General features: G+C 41.6%; 1 protein-coding gene across 1 annotated transcript in view; it reads left to right on the top strand.

Moving 5' to 3' along the window:
• Nucleotides 1-19,547, top strand: part of WWTR1 (WW domain containing transcription regulator 1) — a 110,787-nt gene that overhangs the window by 66,074 nt on the left and 25,166 nt on the right. The window lies entirely within an intron of this gene.

Here is a 19,547-nt window from a genome sequence, read left to right as displayed (position 1 = left end):
CAATCATTTCTTCAACTATTTTCCAGAAATGAAAACTGAGCACTGATTGGTTGCTATGGGCAGCTTTACTGTTGGACAGTTTTGATAAACGAGGCCCCTGTAGACTTTGTTGCTTGTAGTAACCAATAGCAGCACCGCTTTCATTTCTTATAGTGCTCTTGAGAAATATGTGTATTTCTATACTCCATTTTATTACTTTGCAGACATGAAAAGTAACTCAGATTTCATGAGCTGATTGATTTGTCTTCCGCCTTTGGACTGTTAGGCTACGTTCCCACAATGAGCTTTTGGTGCGTTTTTGATGTTGCAGAATTTCTGCACCATTTCTGTACCAATTATTTAAATTAGTTTACTTGCGTTTTTTCATTGCGTTTTTGTGTGCGTTTTTATCATGTGTTTTTATTGCATTTTTGACGCTGTGTTTTTTGTCTCTTGTTGGTATGTCATGCTTTAAATAAAGCTGCTTTGTTTTTGATACTTCCTGGTAATTGGCTTTGACAAAATTTTATTGATAGACTTAGGTGCAGATTAGATGTGTTTTTCATGCCATTCCGCTGTGGAAACACTCTAAAAACGCATGTGCATTTTTTTAACCTGCGAAATGTCTGATTTTTACCTCACACCGTGTTGGTCCAAGGAAAAAGTCACAGCATGCACGATTTGCCTCCAATTATTGGATCGCACTCGGCCATTCATATCTGTGGGTCCGTGGAAAAAATTGGACCTTACTCTGACGACATCCGAATGCTTTCTGATTTTCAGTGACTGACAGAAAGCAGAAGATGGAGAATATTTTTTTATTAGTCTCCACATCCTAGAAAATCGGATCAAACTCTCACCAGAGTGTGACTAGCATCTAGCCGATTGTTTTGGTTGTGTGACCCTAGCCTTAGAAAAAGTAGTCTAATCCGTGGCCTGCAGTTGTTTATGGCTTCTCAGTCAGATGTCTCATACTTCTAACCAGACATAAATTTCCAATTGCATTGGAGCCAGAGCAGGCCTTGCCAGCATCCTAGTAGACTTTTCAAGAAAATAATGAAAAATGCAGATCGAGTTAAACTAATTTCTTGGCCAGGACCCCAGAACCCACTTTGAACTGTTCCATCTTGAAAGAAATGGCAGCCTACACCTATGTCTTTATCCTCCCGATTCCCTTCCTAGTCTTGGAAGTGGAACATGTCTTTCTTTTGAAGGTCTGCCATTCCCTGGCTCAGAGAGATTGATCCTCCACATATAATGGGGAACATGTGTGTCTGGAGCTGAAATCCTTATTTATAACATGGAAAATGTAGTGTGCTTCGTACCGTCTGGCCCCCTGGCTCGTACTCCATCTTGGCATTGATCGAATACACATAAGCACTTATAAACATTTTATCAAAATAATATGAATGTGACTAAGCAATACCACATCCTTACATGACTGCGAGCAAATACAGACCTCAGGGGAGAGGTCACGTAATCTTTACCAAAGCCGCGAAACCTGCTTTCTTCCCTACTCTTTGCTTCCTTCTACGGCAAGCTGTTCTCAATGACTTTTCGAAAACACGGAGTGTTTATCCCAAACCCCATCTGTTAGCAATTAGGTGATGTTAATTTTGGATGCCAGTAATGACTGTACTGCGGCTTTTGTTTTATTCGGACGGTAAAATACCAGATTAAGTGTCGTTTCTTTTGAAGTAGACCGGTAGAGTAAAAGTGAAAAATCTAGACACGAAGAACAGAGTCCATATTAAACTGCAGTAATGTGAGGTCTGGGGAGCAGCAGGTTGTAGGCGTCATATTTTAGTGTGATTCTGAGCAGTTGTTTGTATCAGTTGGTCCTAACATTGGTGGGTGATCTCATTACACATTCCACTCTGGAACATTATAAAAGTGAGTAATACCATGCTTCAACTCCAAAAGGTCTGTATGGCGATGATCTATGGAAGACAAATCGAGGAATGTTTCTGGCTGTTGGCATCATTACAGCAGGTTACAGTACAAGTATAATTGTTGTACTGGAGATCGTAGTGAAAAAAGTATTTTAAAGAATGAGGATCCAAGGGCTGTCAATTATGGTGAAGTAATCCTCAATCTTCAAGACCCCATACACATTAGTTTTAGTTGGCCAAATCATCCAATTATCTAATGTGTATGAAGGCCTTCAGATTCTGAAATATGATGTCATTGAATAGAAGGATAGATTTGTTCTCCCTGGAGATAAGCCGCCCACAGAGGTGGCTGGCTTTTGCTTAAAGAGTTAACTCTTTTTATTCGCTTTTCCTAAATCAATAGTATACATGAAAATAATAAACTTTGTAATATATTTTATTAGAAAAATCCTCTTCTTTTGCATCCTTGACTGATGATTCAATCTCAAAATTCTCATTTCATTGGGAAAATCTGTCCCCATTGAAAACAGATTTTCCCTTTACCGAGATAGATGACAATTGGTGCTGATAAAGTTCTATGGAGAACTGTAACAGTCGTTTTTGGAGAACTTTCAGCAGATCGTCTGTGTCTGCCTCCAGCTCATTCATTTTCCTCCCTTCTTTATGGAATTGTAAAAACACCAACATCCATCGTTTCTTGGAAAAATGAAAATCTGTCTTTACAGATACAGATTTTACCCATGCATTTAGAGTAAAAGATCAATCCAAGAGGAGAGAGAAGCAGATTTTTCTGATAAGATATAACACAAAGTTGCTTATTTTCATTACTAAATAAAAAAGTTAAGTTGGATGTTACTCTTAAGCGCCTCCCCCCTTATATTGGCCGAACCTAACTATATCAATGGGTTTGGCTAATAAACTGTGTATGGCGGTCCTGACAAATTGATTGCCAGAGGATTTACCGATCCGGTATGTCCGATTTCAGACTTCGGATCTTTATGCTCTCCTGTGAATAAGCTGCCACCAGACATGTCTGATGGCTGTCGTATAGAGCTCTCTGCCGAACAACCATTGGTATGGAAAAGCTGGCTGCCTGCCGAACCATCATCAGGCTGCCTGCCGAACCATCATCAGCCAACATCCATTTAATATGCATGGAGTCCTTTATTCTCCTCTACTCATAAACAGCACATGAACTCCCGACTGATGTAGACCCCATTATTGACAATGCCAAAAGCCGCTTTAAAATTACTCTGTAGTTCAAGCGCAGGTATATTTTTAATAGCGGTCAATCTGCCAAACTGACAGTATTTCCTAAGCATTGGAGGGCATATTGTTGTCCAGATGACTGATTTTTTCTCGGTCCAACTGTCCGTGAGGAAATCTTGGATGAGATTCGCCCATTGGAGTCTATGGGGGCGTAGAAAAAAAATTCATTATTAACCTAGGAAACGGCATTTGATCATGTACATTTTTTGAATGTAGACGTATGGAAACGGATTGACCATGGACATCACACAGATGTAAAAAACAGACACGTGGATGGCACAAGGGTAACAAGCAGTTGAAAATGTTCCAAGTTCTCTGGCTGAAACTCAGATGATTTTTCATATGTTCGTCTCTCCCTGGCCTTGGTAATAGGATATCCTGCAACTTTACTAAATGGTGTGGGCTTTTTTTTATCAGCGACCATAATTCTAAAATGGGAAAGTTTTCTAAAGTATTAAAAATATAGAAATCCGGACGTGCAGATTTAATGTATCTGAGCTGTGCTCGCATTAAGGTATTGCACCTGCTCCATTTTATCAGAAACGAAATGGTCAGGAAACCCCCAAACAATGAGCAGTTTCAGTAAGCGGCTCTGGATGTTATAAACACATGCGACAGACTTTTCCACATCCTGCTGCTGGAAGGAGGAGAATATCCTATTGTTTAAAGAGGATATCATGAAATAATGGTTATGTTGGCTTCATAGACTGCTGGACGAAAATGGAAAATCTCCCTTTTATTTTCCCACCTTTTAACCTATCTTTTCCACCACCAGTTGCCAGATTCTTATTCGATATATTTATTTTCTGTCTGCGTGCTAAGTCTGTTGGGCAGTACATGGCCTGTCGCCAGCACAGACACCCAAACAGCCCCACTCCAAAGACAAAATCAAAGAAGTTCTGCTTTAGAGAAAATGGTGTTGTGCTCACATTTAGGGCTCATTCACACAGATTTTTATGTGAAAAAATTTGAGAATGCACTAGTTTCTTATGTGTGTTGGATGAGATTCCCCCATTTAATTAAGTCTATGGGTGCGAAAAGAAGTTGGATGCCAAACGGAGCCGTAGTACAGCACCCGTTTTTTTGTGGATACATTACAATTCTATTACATAGGAAACTGTAAATGGTAAAGGATTAATAGCTGCTGAGAAAATAATCAGATTGTATACAGTTTGTATGCAGACCGACTTGTGAGAAAAGAATCATCCCACTCTTCTGGATGACATTTTGAATTATTTTTTACATTCTCGTTTGATCCTACTCTTCAACATAGTCAAGATCTCTGCTTGCTGTGAAAACGTCCGCAGGCTAAAAACCCATCCTGAATGTGTCCACAGCCCATTAAATGTATCTCCATGATGCAGCCAGAACGGGTAAACCCATCCTATCCAGCGACTTACCTTGGTCAGTTTTGATCCCCTTTAGGTCCTGGACACCTGCACGATGTTACCACTACTTATTCATTGTCATGGTTGTTTTTAGGATATCTTCACACAAAGTAGATATGTTGCAAAAACATACGTGAATAATGCCCTATCCTTAAAGAGACCCTCCCAAAAAAAATATTGCCTTAAAAGGATTAGTGCAGTGGTGGACATATCATTGGTGCAACCTGCCCAAGCGGTAAGCAGGCCCACTATCAACCCCAAAGCAATGAGCAGCATCCATCACAGACACGTAAATGGGTGTGCTATGACAAATTATAGGACTGCTATATCAAATATTTTTTCAGCAGGACCCTCATGTCTGTGTCCGCCTCTGGATTAGAGGATACATTTTGCAATTTCTAGTGGGCATACCACTACAACATGTTAATCCACCGCAACATAGTAATCAACAAGTAAAAATACTTCCAGAATGTTGTTAAAATGTAGTACTGTCTGAAAGTTCTCATTTTTTTAATATCAATAGTCCTTATAAAAAATGTAACAAAAAGCTAAAATACAAATAAATAAAAAAAGAAATGAGATGCAACTTCAACTTTTTTCTTGAAACAGCATGATTCTTCACTATGGGCTGATCTAGCAGCCCATTCATTTGCTAGCTACCATAGCCAACATAGTCTATAGACAGGTGTGATACTGTTCTGGGAAAAAAAGTAACTCTTCAATTTTGGAGAACCCCTTTCCGGTAAAAGGGGAGGGAGGAGTACCGGCAATGAATTTACCCGACTGCAGTCACACAGACTGAAGAGCTGCACATTTCTGGGGGTCTGAACTGTTCACATCGTTTTTGATTCAGTAAATGCATAGGGCTAGCCTTAGTTTGCATTATGTTTAGTAAAAATATTACTTTTTCACCAAAACAAGTCATAGCCAACATTTCCTGCTGAGCATTTCCCCTCTTACTGCCAAGTGTGGCCCCATACTGAAATATCTTGGTACTGCTATGGCCACGGTCAGCAGCGCTTCCCTATGGTAGACTGCAGCTTTCCGGACTGGTACACATGTTGGCATGTGCTGCCACCCACATCTATGGACTATAATTGCTTTCCTATTGACGCCCAGCAGTTTGGGCATTGTAATTATACCGTGTAGTCTGTATAATACATACTAATTATCAGTACTGTACAGTAAAATGTTGTTAATAGAAAAACTAATCGCTTGCTTTTTGTTTCCAAAATGCTTCCATGCTTTGAATCTTGGTAAGTAACATTTACTTGTCGATATAAAATGATATATCTTCTTTCTTTTTTGTTCTAAACAAAAATCACTTAAACTGTGCCACTATTTTCGATCAGTTCTATACTGTATGTGGTATTGCAACCCATCCCTATTCACTTCAGTTAAGCTCATGTATAATATTGGCACTTATTGTGATAGAGGACAGCCTTATTTTTATTTTTTACATCAACCCCTTTAATTGGTTTTTATGAACATTTTGATTCTGGATGTTTTCCCTTGTTACTTTGGTTGGCCAATGACACTGGATAGTTGTCTACCAGGCACTTGTTTAGCCATCAGCTATCTGTTCTGACTCCCTGATAAACATGGATGCTCGTTTCGATTGAGTGTACATGTGTTTTCAGTAAAAAAAAAAAGGGAGTAAGCTGATGCCAGAAATTTCCAGTGGAACAAAAGGTTGAGGAAGTTGGATTTTAGTTTATCTTCCTGCCATGGGAGTGTCTGGAGGTTTTGGGAGGGTCTGGAGGTCCCTGAAATGCACGGGGTAAACTGACATACATGTATCATGTATGGCTGAAACAAACAAGATGTTGTAGAAAAGCTTATTACTGTGATTTAGCAGATTATTTGCAGGCAAATCCCTAAGATCTTGCATCGTTGCGTGAAAATGATTTGCTTGCTATTGCATCACTGTGCTGTGTCCACGTTACTGGATGACTGTGTATGTGAGCCTATATACATTGATTAGACGACATTACTATCTGTCCAGGCATATGATTCTTTTACAGTCTTCTCTTCAATTTGTTTCCAGGCATGCGCAAATGGTCACAATTATTTTTACTAGGGCAAATTGAGGCCTTTTTAAAGGGGTTGTCCTTAAATAGCATATTAATGACCTATCCATATGATAGGAGATCAGTATAACATAGGAGGGATGGTTTGACACCTGGCACCCCCCACTGATTAGCTGTTATTTGCTCTGGAAGTGTCCAGATAAAAACAGTATATAGATCTGGAACAGCACAGCTTAGCACACAGTTTACTGGCCATCACTGTTACTAAACCTTATCTCTTATTTAAAAGGGGTAGTCCAGGACTTTTTTTTTTTTTAAATGTGCCTAAGGGTACCGTTACACTAAACGATTTACCAACGATCACGACCAGCGATACGACCTGGCCGTGATCGTTGGTAAGTCGTTGTGTGGTCGCTGGGGAGCTGTCACACAGACAGCTCTCCAGCGACCAACGATGCCGAAGTCCCCGGGTAACCAGGGTAAACATTGGGTTACTAAGCGCAGGGCCGCGCTTAGTAACCCGATATTTACCCTGGTTACCATCGTAAAAGTAAAAAAAACCAAACAGTACATACTCACATTCCGGTGTCACGTCCCCCGGCGTCTGCTTCCCGCACTGACTGTGAGCGCCGGCCATAAAGTGAAAACAGAGCACAGCAGTGACGTCACCGCTGTGCTGTGCCTTACGGCCGGCGCTCACAGTCAGTGCGGGAAGCAGAACGCCGGGGGACGTGACACCGGAATGTGAGTATGTACTGTTTGGTTTTTTTTACATTTACGATGGTAACCAGGGTAAACATCGGGTTACTAAGCGCGGCCCTGCGCTTAGTAACCCGATGTTTACCCTGGTTACAAGCGAACATATCGCTGGATCGGTGTCACACCGATCCAGCGATGACAGCGGGAGATCCAGCGACGAAATAAAGTTCCAAACGATCTGCTATGACGTACGATTCTCAGCGGGGTCCCTGATCGCTGCTGCGTGTCAGACACAGCGATATCGTATGGATATCGCTGGAACGTCACGGATCGTACCGTTGTAGCGACAAAAGTGCCACTGTGAGACGGTACCCTAAGAACTAATAGGCAGCTAGTTGCTAACTACATGCGCCGATCTTTGCCATTACAGACTGCTTCTGACGGCCTTTCAGTGACTTCCTTTGACATCACTCACAGAGCAGCAGCTTCTCATCCGCTCTGCTCTGTTGATGGGTCTTGACTGCTGACTTCATGCTGATTGACAGCCAGCTCCCCACTGCCTAATTGCGGGAATCCACTGGGCATTAAACAGGCAAAACCTAAGATAGAAACAAAATGAACGTATACCCTGCTGTAAGTAAAGAGCAATAGTGCATATAAATAACATAGGGTACATAGTAAACACTGTTTTTGATTTAAAAAAAAAAAAGCATAAAAGCCGTCCCACCAATGTGAACCCAGTCAGGGCATTCCAAACCTCTAGTATTAAAAAATTACCAGGTGTCGAAAATTACCTCAACGTGAATAAAGGCCAAGCCGGTCCGGTACCCAACTGTGCACACCCAGCAGTGGGAAGCTACATAAACGTAATGCCCAGCAAAAAAAGGGGGAGGTCAAACCCTTGTGTGCACTGAGGGCAAAAACCTAAAGCAAAACCTGAAAGAAATCAATTGGCGTATAATTAGGTACACATGCAATGTGCAGGAAAATGTTCACACTGGCCATTAAACAGACTAAACCTAAGATAGAAACAAATTGAATATCTATCCAGCTACAGCTAAATAAAAAGCAATAGTGCATATAATAACATAAGGTACTTACTAAATACTATTTTTGATGAGTTGGGCCCCGATCTTGCTTGGCTCTTATTCACATTGAGGCCATTTTTGACACATTGTAAGGTTTTAATACTAGAGGTTACTAGAGGTGGCTCAGTGGATAGTCCTGGGTTCTAATCCAACCTTGGACAACATCTGCAAGGAGTTTGTATGTTCTCCCCGTGTTTGTGTGGGTTTCCTCTGGGTTCTCCAGTTTCCTCCCACATTCCAAAGACATACTGATAGGGAATTTAGATTGTGAGCCCCATCGGGGACAGCGATGATAATGTGTGCAAACTATAAAGCGCTGCAGAATATGTTAGCATAGTATTTACAGCTATGGATTGCATACATACATACCGTATATATACAGATCTGAGTGCTGACAGTCTGTATAGACACGTACAGTACTTAAGCCATGCCACCTTCCACTTTCCCATATAGTATAGGAATTTGTAAGCATTAGACGCACTCTTAGGTGTTACATACAGTTTTTCCACCATTTACCTCTGAAATCTAATATATAAAGCTGAATGTGTGTGTGTGTGTATGTATGTATGTATGTATGTATGTCCGGGATTGGCATCTGAACCGTAGCAGCTACAGCCACAAAATTTTGCACAGTCACACGTCTGGACCCCGAGAGCGTCATAGGCTATGTTGTGAGGTGAAATTTTAACCCCGCGCTTTCCAATTCACCAAACAATTTTGCCCCTATCTACATAATGGGGAAAAAGTGAAAGGAAAAGTGTTGGAGGCGTCGCAGCTACAGGCACAAAATTTTGCACAGTCACACGTCTGGACCCTGAGAGCGTCAAAGCTATATTGTGAGGTGAAATTTTAACCCCGCGCTTTCCAAGTCACCAAACAATTTTGCCCCTATCTACATAATGGGGAAAAAATGAAAGGAAAAGTGTTGGAGGCAAATTAACAGCTGCCAGATGTGAACAAGGGGGACTTAAAGAATGACAGCGATGGCACCAAAGAGTATATACTGTACAGTTGCTAAGGTGGGGCCCCAACATGGGATAATCACACCACCACGGGGATATGAACACACACACAAAATGCGCCACACACTACCACGTGCTCGAACACATATACCACCCTCAGTGCACATTTCACCACACATACACCAACCTCGCCACATAAAAGTAGAAACACAAAAGTCGCCGCTCAAAACTCGCCACGCGCAAAACTCTCCACATGCAAAACTCGCCACACGTGCAAAACTCGCCACACGCAAAACTTGCACACGCAGAAAAATTGCCACACGCAGAAAAATTGCCACATGCACAAAAGTTGCAACACATGCAAAAGTTGCCTCACACAAAACTTGCACATACTCAAAAGGCACCACACATAAAACTCGCCACGCGCAAAACTCGCCATGCGCAAAACTTGCTGCACACAACTTGCTACACTAACCTGTCACATGCAACTCGACACACAAAAAGTTGCTACACGCATGTCGCCACACAAAACTCATCTCACAAAAGTCCCTACATGCATGTCGCCACACGCAACTCAACACACACAACTTGACACACGAAACTCGCCCTAAAACACACACAAGTCTGGTATCCTTCAAAAATAAAAATCTGATTAATAAGCAGACAAACTACAAGAGCAACAAATGTACCATATAGGAATCCGGCAGCTGTCAGTCACATGACCAGTCTATTATGTGTATGTGTGAGCTAATATATACTGCCAGGGGGTGGGCTTACTGTTGGCTGGGGATTTATCAGGCTGCCATTTTAGCTTACAAATACTGAGGTAAAAATACTGACCAAATAACGTGTGAACGAGGGCTAATACAGGAGGAGATGGCATACAGCTATATACTATATACAGGAGATGACACACAGGTATATACTATTTACAGGGGAGATGACACACAGGTATATACTATATACAGGAGGAGATGACACACAGATATATACTATATACAGGAGAGATGACACACAGGTATATACTATATAGAGGAGGAGATGACATACAGGTACATACTACATACAGGAGGAGATGACATACAGGTATATACTATATACAGGAGGAGATGACACACAGGTATATACTATATACAGGAGCAGATTACCTACAGGTATATAGTATATACAGGAGGAGATGACACAGGTATATGCTATGTATAGGAGGAGATGACATACAGGTATATACTATATACAGGAGATGACACACAGATATATACTATATATAGGTGAGATGACACACAGGTATATACTATATACAGGAGATTACATACAGGTATATCTAATATATAAAGCTGAATGTGTGTATGTATGTATGTGTGTATGTCCGGGATTGGCATCTGTACCGTCGCAGCTACAGCCACAAAATTTTGCACAGTCACACGTCTGGACCCCGAGAGCGTCATAGGCTATGTTGTGAGGTGAAATTTTAACCCCGCGCGTTCCAATTCACCAAACAATTTTGCTCCTATCTACATAATGGGGAAAAAGTGAAGGGAAAAGTGTTGGAGGAAAATTGACAGCTGCCAGATGTGAACAATGAGGACTTAAAGAATGAGAGCGATGGCGACAAAGAGTATATACCGTACAGTTGCTAAGGTGGGGCCCCGACATGGGATACTCACCACACACGGGGATATGAACACAAACACAAAATGCGCCACACACTACCACGTGCTTGAACACATATACCACCCTCAGCACACATTTCACCACACACACACACCAACCTCGCCACATAAAAGTCGAAACACAAAAGTCACCACTCAAAACTCGCTACATGCAAAACTCGCCATATGCAAAACTAGGCTCACGCAAAACTCGCCACACGTGCAAAACTCACCTCATGGAAAACTCACCTCATGCAAAACTTGCACACACAGAAAAATTGCCACATGTACAAAAGTTGCACCACATGCAAAAGTTGCCTCACACAAAACTTGCACATACTCAAAATGCACCACACATAAAACTCGCCACGCGCAAAACTCGCCATGCACAAATCTTGCTGCACACAACTTGCTACACTAACCTGTCACATGCAACTCAACACACAAAATGTTGCTACACGCATGTCGCCACACAAAACTCATCTCACAAAAGTCGCTACATGCATGTCGCCACACGCAACTCAACACACACAACTTGACACATAAAACTCGCCCTAAAACACACACAAGTCTGGTATTGTCCTTCAAAAATAAAAATCTGATTAATAAGCAAACTACAAGAGCAACAAATGTACCATATAGGAAATACGGCAGCTGTCAGTCACATGACCTGTCTATTATGTGTATGTGTGAGCTAATATATACTGCCAGGGGGGAGGGCTTCCTGTTGGCTGGGGATTTATCAGGCTGCCAATAGCAACCAATCACAGCTCAGCTTCTATTTTGCTACAGTTAATTAACCTGAGCTCTGATTGGTTAATATAGGCAACAAAGACATTCTCAGTATAACAAAGCTAATATATGTTGTGAAATGCTTCTATTTGCTTAGTTTTTGCCTTTTAATAATTACATTTCTATCTATTTGTTTTGTGGTTTTTGTGTGCAGAATAAATTTTTGTTAACACATTCTATTTTGCTAACAGCAGTCATTAACCCGGGCGAAGCCGGGTAGTACAGCTAGTCTAATATATAAAGCTGAATGTGTGTGTGTGTGTATGTATGTATGTATGTATGTATGTCCGGGATTGGCATCTGAACCGTAGCAGCTACAGCCACAAAATTTTGCACAGTCACACGTCTGGACCCCGAGAGCGTCATAGGCTATGTTGTGAGGTGAAATTTTAACCCCGCGCTTTCCAATTCACCAAACAATTTTGCCCCTATCTACATAATGGGGAAAAAGTGAAAGGAAAAGTGTTGGAGGCGTCGCAGCTACAGGCACAAAATTTTGCACAGTCACACGTCTGGACCCTGAGAGCGTCAAAGCTATATTGTGAGGTGAAATTTTAACCCCGCGCTTTCCAAGTCACCAAACAATTTTGCCCCTATCTACATAATGGGGAAAAAATGAAAGGAAAAGTGTTGGAGGCAAATTAACAGCTGCCAGATGTGAACAAGGGGGACTTAAAGAATGACAGCGATGGCACCAAAGAGTATATACTGTACAGTTGCTAAGGTGGGGCCCCAACATGGGATAATCACACCACCACGGGGATATGAACACACACACAAAATGCGCCACACACTACCACGTGCTCGAACACATATACCACCCTCAGTGCACATTTCACCACACATACACCAACCTCGCCACATAAAAGTAGAAACACAAAAGTCGCCGCTCAAAACTCGCCACGCGCAAAACTCTCCACATGCAAAACTCGCCACACGTGCAAAACTCGCCACACGCAAAACTTGCACACGCAGAAAAATTGCCACACGCAGAAAAATTGCCACATGCACAAAAGTTGCAACACATGCAAAAGTTGCCTCACACAAAACTTGCACATACTCAAAAGGCACCACACATAAAACTCGCCACGCGCAAAACTCGCCATGCGCAAAACTTGCTGCACACAACTTGCTACACTAACCTGTCACATGCAACTCGACACACAAAAAGTTGCTACACGCATGTCGCCACACAAAACTCATCTCACAAAAGTCCCTACATGCATGTCGCCACACGCAACTCAACACACACAACTTGACACACGAAACTCGCCCTAAAACACACACAAGTCTGGTATCCTTCAAAAATAAAAATCTGATTAATAAGCAGACAAACTACAAGAGCAACAAATGTACCATATAGGAATCCGGCAGCTGTCAGTCACATGACCAGTCTATTATGTGTATGTGTGAGCTAATATATACTGCCAGGGGGTGGGCTTACTGTTGGCTGGGGATTTATCAGGCTGCCATTTTAGCTTACAAATACTGAGGTAAAAATACTGACCAAATAACGTGTGAACGAGGGCTAATACAGGAGGAGATGGCATACAGCTATATACTATATACAGGAGATGACACACAGGTATATACTATTTACAGGGGAGATGACACACAGGTATATACTATATACAGGAGGAGATGACACACAGATATATACTATATACAGGAGAGATGACACACAGGTATATACTATATAGAGGAGGAGATGACATACAGGTACATACTACATACAGGAGGAGATGACATACAGGTATATACTATATACAGGAGGAGATGACACACAGGTATATACTATATACAGGAGCAGATTACCTACAGGTATATAGTATATACAGGAGGAGATGACACAGGTATATGCTATGTATAGGAGGAGATGACATACAGGTATATACTATATACAGGAGATGACACACAGATATATACTATATATAGGTGAGATGACACACAGGTATATACTATATACAGGAGATTACATACAGGTATATCTAATATATAAAGCTGAATGTGTGTATGTATGTATGTGTGTATGTCCGGGATTGGCATCTGTACCGTCGCAGCTACAGCCACAAAATTTTGCACAGTCACACGTCTGGACCCCGAGAGCGTCATAGGCTATGTTGTGAGGTGAAATTTTAACCCCGCGCGTTCCAATTCACCAAACAATTTTGCTCCTATCTACATAATGGGGAAAAAGTGAAGGGAAAAGTGTTGGAGGAAAATTGACAGCTGCCAGATGTGAACAATGAGGACTTAAAGAATGAGAGCGATGGCGACAAAGAGTATATACCGTACAGTTGCTAAGGTGGGGCCCCGACATGGGATACTCACCACACACGGGGATATGAACACAAACACAAAATGCGCCACACACTACCACGTGCTTGAACACATATACCACCCTCAGCACACATTTCACCACACACACACACCAACCTCGCCACATAAAAGTCGAAACACAAAAGTCACCACTCAAAACTCGCTACATGCAAAACTCGCCATATGCAAAACTAGGCTCACGCAAAACTCGCCACACGTGCAAAACTCACCTCATGGAAAACTCACCTCATGCAAAACTTGCACACACAGAAAAATTGCCACATGTACAAAAGTTGCACCACATGCAAAAGTTGCCTCACACAAAACTTGCACATACTCAAAATGCACCACACATAAAACTCGCCACGCGCAAAACTCGCCATGCACAAATCTTGCTGCACACAACTTGCTACACTAACCTGTCACATGCAACTCAACACACAAAATGTTGCTACACGCATGTCGCCACACAAAACTCATCTCACAAAAGTCGCTACATGCATGTCGCCACACGCAACTCAACACACACAACTTGACACATAAAACTCGCCCTAAAACACACACAAGTCTGGTATTGTCCTTCAAAAATAAAAATCTGATTAATAAGCAAACTACAAGAGCAACAAATGTACCATATAGGAAATACGGCAGCTGTCAGTCACATGACCTGTCTATTATGTGTATGTGTGAGCTAATATATACTGCCAGGGGGGAGGGCTTCCTGTTGGCTGGGGATTTATCAGGCTGCCAATAGCAACCAATCACAGCTCAGCTTCTATTTTGCTACAGTTAATTAACCTGAGCTCTGATTGGTTAATATAGGCAACAAAGACATTCTCAGTATAACAAAGCTAATATATGTTGTGAAATGCTTCTATTTGCTTAGTTTTTGCCTTTTAATAATTACATTTCTATCTATTTGTTTTGTGGTTTTTGTGTGCAGAATAAATTTTTGTTAACACATTCTATTTTGCTAACAGCAGTCATTAACCCGGGCGAAGCCGGGTAGTACAGCTAGTCTAATATATAAAGCTGAATGTGTGTGTGTGTGTATGTATGTATGTATGTATGTATGTCCGGGATTGGCATCTGAACCGTAGCAGCTACAGCCACAAAATTTTGCACAGTCACACGTCTGGACCCCGAGAGCGTCATAGGCTATGTTGTGAGGTGAAATTTTAACCCCGCGCTTTCCAATTCACCAAACAATTTTGCCCCTATCTACATAATGGGGAAAAAGTGAAAGGAAAAGTGTTGGAGGCGTCGCAGCTACAGGCACAAAATTTTGCACAGTCACACGTCTGGACCCTGAGAGCGTCAAAGCTATATTGTGAGGTGAAATTTTAACCCCGCGCTTTCCAAGTCACCAAACAATTTTGCCCCTATCTACATAATGGGGAAAAAATGAAAGGAAAAGTGTTGGAGGCAAATTAACAGCTGCCAGATGTGAACAAGGGGGACTTAAAGAATGACAGCGATGGCACCAAAGAGTATATACTGTACAGTTGCTAAGGTGGGGCCCCAACATGGGATAATCACACCACCACGGGGATATGAACACACACACAAAATGCGCCACACACTACCACGTGCTCGAACACATATACCACCCTCAGTGCACATTTCACCACACATACACCAACCTCGCCACATAAAAGTAGAAACACAAAAGTCGCCGCTCAAAACTCGCCACGCGCAAAACTCTCCACATGCAAAACTCGCCACACGTGCAAAACTCGCCACACGCAAAACTTGCACACGCAGAAAAATTGCCACACGCAGAAAAATTGCCACATGCACAAAAGTTGCAACACATGCAAAAGTTGCCTCACACAAAACTTGCACATACTCAAAAGGCACCACACATAAAACTCGCCACGCGCAAAACTCGCCATGCGCAAAACTTGCTGCACACAACTTGCTACACTAACCTGTCACATGCAACTCGACACACAAAAAGTTGCTACACGCATGTCGCCACACAAAACTCATCTCACAAAAGTCCCTACATGCATGTCGCCACACGCAACTCAACACACACAACTTGACACACGAAACTCGCCCTAAAACACACACAAGTCTGGTATCCTTCAAAAATAAAAATCTGATTAATAAGCAGACAAACTACAAGAGCAACAAATGTACCATATAGGAATCCGGCAGCTGTCAGTCACATGACCAGTCTATTATGTGTATGTGTGAGCTAATATATACTGCCAGGGGGTGGGCTTACTGTTGGCTGGGGATTTATCAGGCTGCCATTTTAGCTTACAAATACTGAGGTAAAAATACTGACCAAATAACGTGTGAACGAGGGCTAATACAGGAGGAGATGGCATACAGCTATATACTATATACAGGAGATGACACACAGGTATATACTATTTACAGGGGAGATGACACACAGGTATATACTATATACAGGAGGAGATGACACACAGATATATACTATATACAGGAGAGATGACACACAGGTATATACTATATAGAGGAGGAGATGACATACAGGTACATACTACATACAGGAGGAGATGACATACAGGTATATACTATATACAGGAGGAGATGACACACAGGTATATACTATATACAGGAGCAGATTACCTACAGGTATATAGTATATACAGGAGGAGATGACACAGGTATATGCTATGTATAGGAGGAGATGACATACAGGTATATACTATATACAGGAGATGACACACAGATATATACTATATATAGGTGAGATGACACACAGGTATATACTATATACAGGAGATTACATACAGGTATATCTAATATATAAAGCTGAATGTGTGTATGTATGTATGTGTGTATGTCCGGGATTGGCATCTGTACCGTCGCAGCTACAGCCACAAAATTTTGCACAGTCACACGTCTGGACCCCGAGAGCGTCATAGGCTATGTTGTGAGGTGAAATTTTAACCCCGCGCGTTCCAATTCACCAAACAATTTTGCTCCTATCTACATAATGGGGAAAAAGTGAAGGGAAAAGTGTTGGAGGAAAATTGACAGCTGCCAGATGTGAACAATGAGGACTTAAAGAATGAGAGCGATGGCGACAAAGAGTATATACCGTACAGTTGCTAAGGTGGGGCCCCGACATGGGATACTCACCACACACGGGGATATGAACACAAACACAAAATGCGCCACACACTACCACGTGCTTGAACACATATACCACCCTCAGCACACATTTCACCACACACACACACCAACCTCGCCACATAAAAGTCGAAACACAAAAGTCACCACTCAAAACTCGCTACATGCAAAACTCGCCATATGCAAAACTAGGCTCACGCAAAACTCGCCACACGTGCAAAACTCACCTCATGGAAAACTCACCTCATGCAAAACTTGCACACACAGAAAAATTGCCACATGTACAAAAGTTGCACCACATGCAAAAGTTGCCTCACACAAAACTTGCACATACTCAAAATGCACCACACATAAAACTCGCCACGCGCAAAACTCGCCATGCACAAATCTTGCTGCACACAACTTGCTACACTAACCTGTCACATGCAACTCAACACACAAAATGTTGCTACACGCATGTCGCCACACAAAACTCATCTCACAAAAGTCGCTACATGCATGTCGCCACACGCAACTCAACACACACAACTTGACACATAAAACTCGCCCTAAAACACACACAAGTCTGGTATTGTCCTTCAAAAATAAAAATCTGATTAATAAGCAAACTACAAGAGCAACAAATGTACCATATAGGAAATACGGCAGCTGTCAGTCACATGACCTGTCTATTATGTGTATGTGTGAGCTAATATATACTGCCAGGGGGGAGGGCTTCCTGTTGGCTGGGGATTTATCAGGCTGCCAATAGCAACCAATCACAGCTCAGCTTCTATTTTGCTACAGTTAATTAACCTGAGCTCTGATTGGTTAATATAGGCAACAAAGACATTCTCAGTATAACAAAGCTAATATATGTTGTGAAATGCTTCTATTTGCTTAGTTTTTGCCTTTTAATAATTACATTTCTATCTATTTGTTTTGTGGTTTTTGTGTGCAGAATAAATTTTTGTTAACACATTCTATTTTGCTAACAGCAGTCATTAACCCGGGCGAAGCCGGGTAGTACAGCTAGTATATACATATAATGTGAGATGTGATTTTTGCAATCCATTTTTATACCGATTTCTCTGTATGCTTGCCCTTGGGATTTTAGAAAACCCCAAAGAACTAGATTTTCTTGTCTTCCCTTGGAAAGCTTAGCTGCTTCTCAGAAATCTGTGCAACATACGTCTGTCTTTGCTGGCAGAGTGAAAAGACTGAGAACAGAGGCCAAACTCTTGTTTCTCTCATCTGCAGTGAAATAAGGGTTGTAAAAAATAAAGTGAGTTTTTCTGTCCATAAAACCACAGACATATGTTTTCCATCAGGCTCTCTACTGTCTGACACCTGACATTGGATAGTTCTTATAAGTTAACGTGAAGACAAACAAATGGTGGGTAGGAGGGATGAAAATGGCTCTCCGCTGAATTCAGCCTGCTGACACAAGCAGAATGAATCCTCAGTAGAAGGCAATCTGTCAGGTTAGCACCTGGCTATAGGTCATCTCCTCATTAGTACTAGTGCCGACTGCTCCTATAAAATACTGCTTCTATTCCATCATTCAGAATTGACGTTTCCATAAAAGTCTTATCACATTTCATTTTTTTTTGCACATTGATTATGACGCCCTTCTTTATATGAATATAGCACTGTAACTTATGTGACGCTCATGGATTCCATCACATAAATGCTTCTAAAATTATTCAACAGTTTCAACATTTTATAACTTCTTACTTGAAAAGATTTTCAATTGTCATTAATTTTGTTTGGTTCAATTTTTGTAATTAAATTCCTTCACATTAACACGGTAACCTGCTTGGACAAAGTCCATTGTCCGACATCCCATCTAAATGCTGAAGTCACTGGAATAATGGATGTGAAGGATTGAGACCATGATGGATTCTCATACGATTTCTTCCCCACAGGTCTTCAGAGCAGAGAATCATTTACTCCATACATCAGACTTGTGCCTGTGATTAATGCTGTAACATGCGCGACATTTTAGGCTAAATGCATTGTTATGAATGAAATGGCATATGCACTTAGAGCCTTCCCAGTGCATAAAGCAGACTGCTAACAAGGTGTGGAAAATAGACTTTGTGGGTCTGTTTATTTCAATGTAAGAAGCACAGTTGGAAAACTTCATCAAAGTGAAAATCCGATGTTTCATCAACCATTGATGTCAAAGTGATAATAGATTTAAAGGGCTTGTCTGACCTTAGGGTACAAGTCTACAGTCACTCTATGTGACTGTAGACATGTGAATCCTTACATTGCGAGCCTAGCAAGCTGTAAAGACTCTCTGGTGTCGGCATCGGGAGTGGCGGGCGCGTGACCGCATACATGATTCCCATACATTCGGTCATGTGCCGATTAGATGGACACGG

This window comes from Ranitomeya variabilis, chromosome 2 (genome assembly GCF_051348905.1).
Source record: "Ranitomeya variabilis isolate aRanVar5 chromosome 2, aRanVar5.hap1, whole genome shotgun sequence".
In the NCBI taxonomy this organism is placed as follows: Eukaryota; Metazoa; Chordata; class Amphibia; order Anura; family Dendrobatidae; genus Ranitomeya; species Ranitomeya variabilis.
The sequence above is the reverse complement of the archived record's forward strand: the minus strand, read 5'-3'. Positions and strand labels throughout refer to the sequence as shown.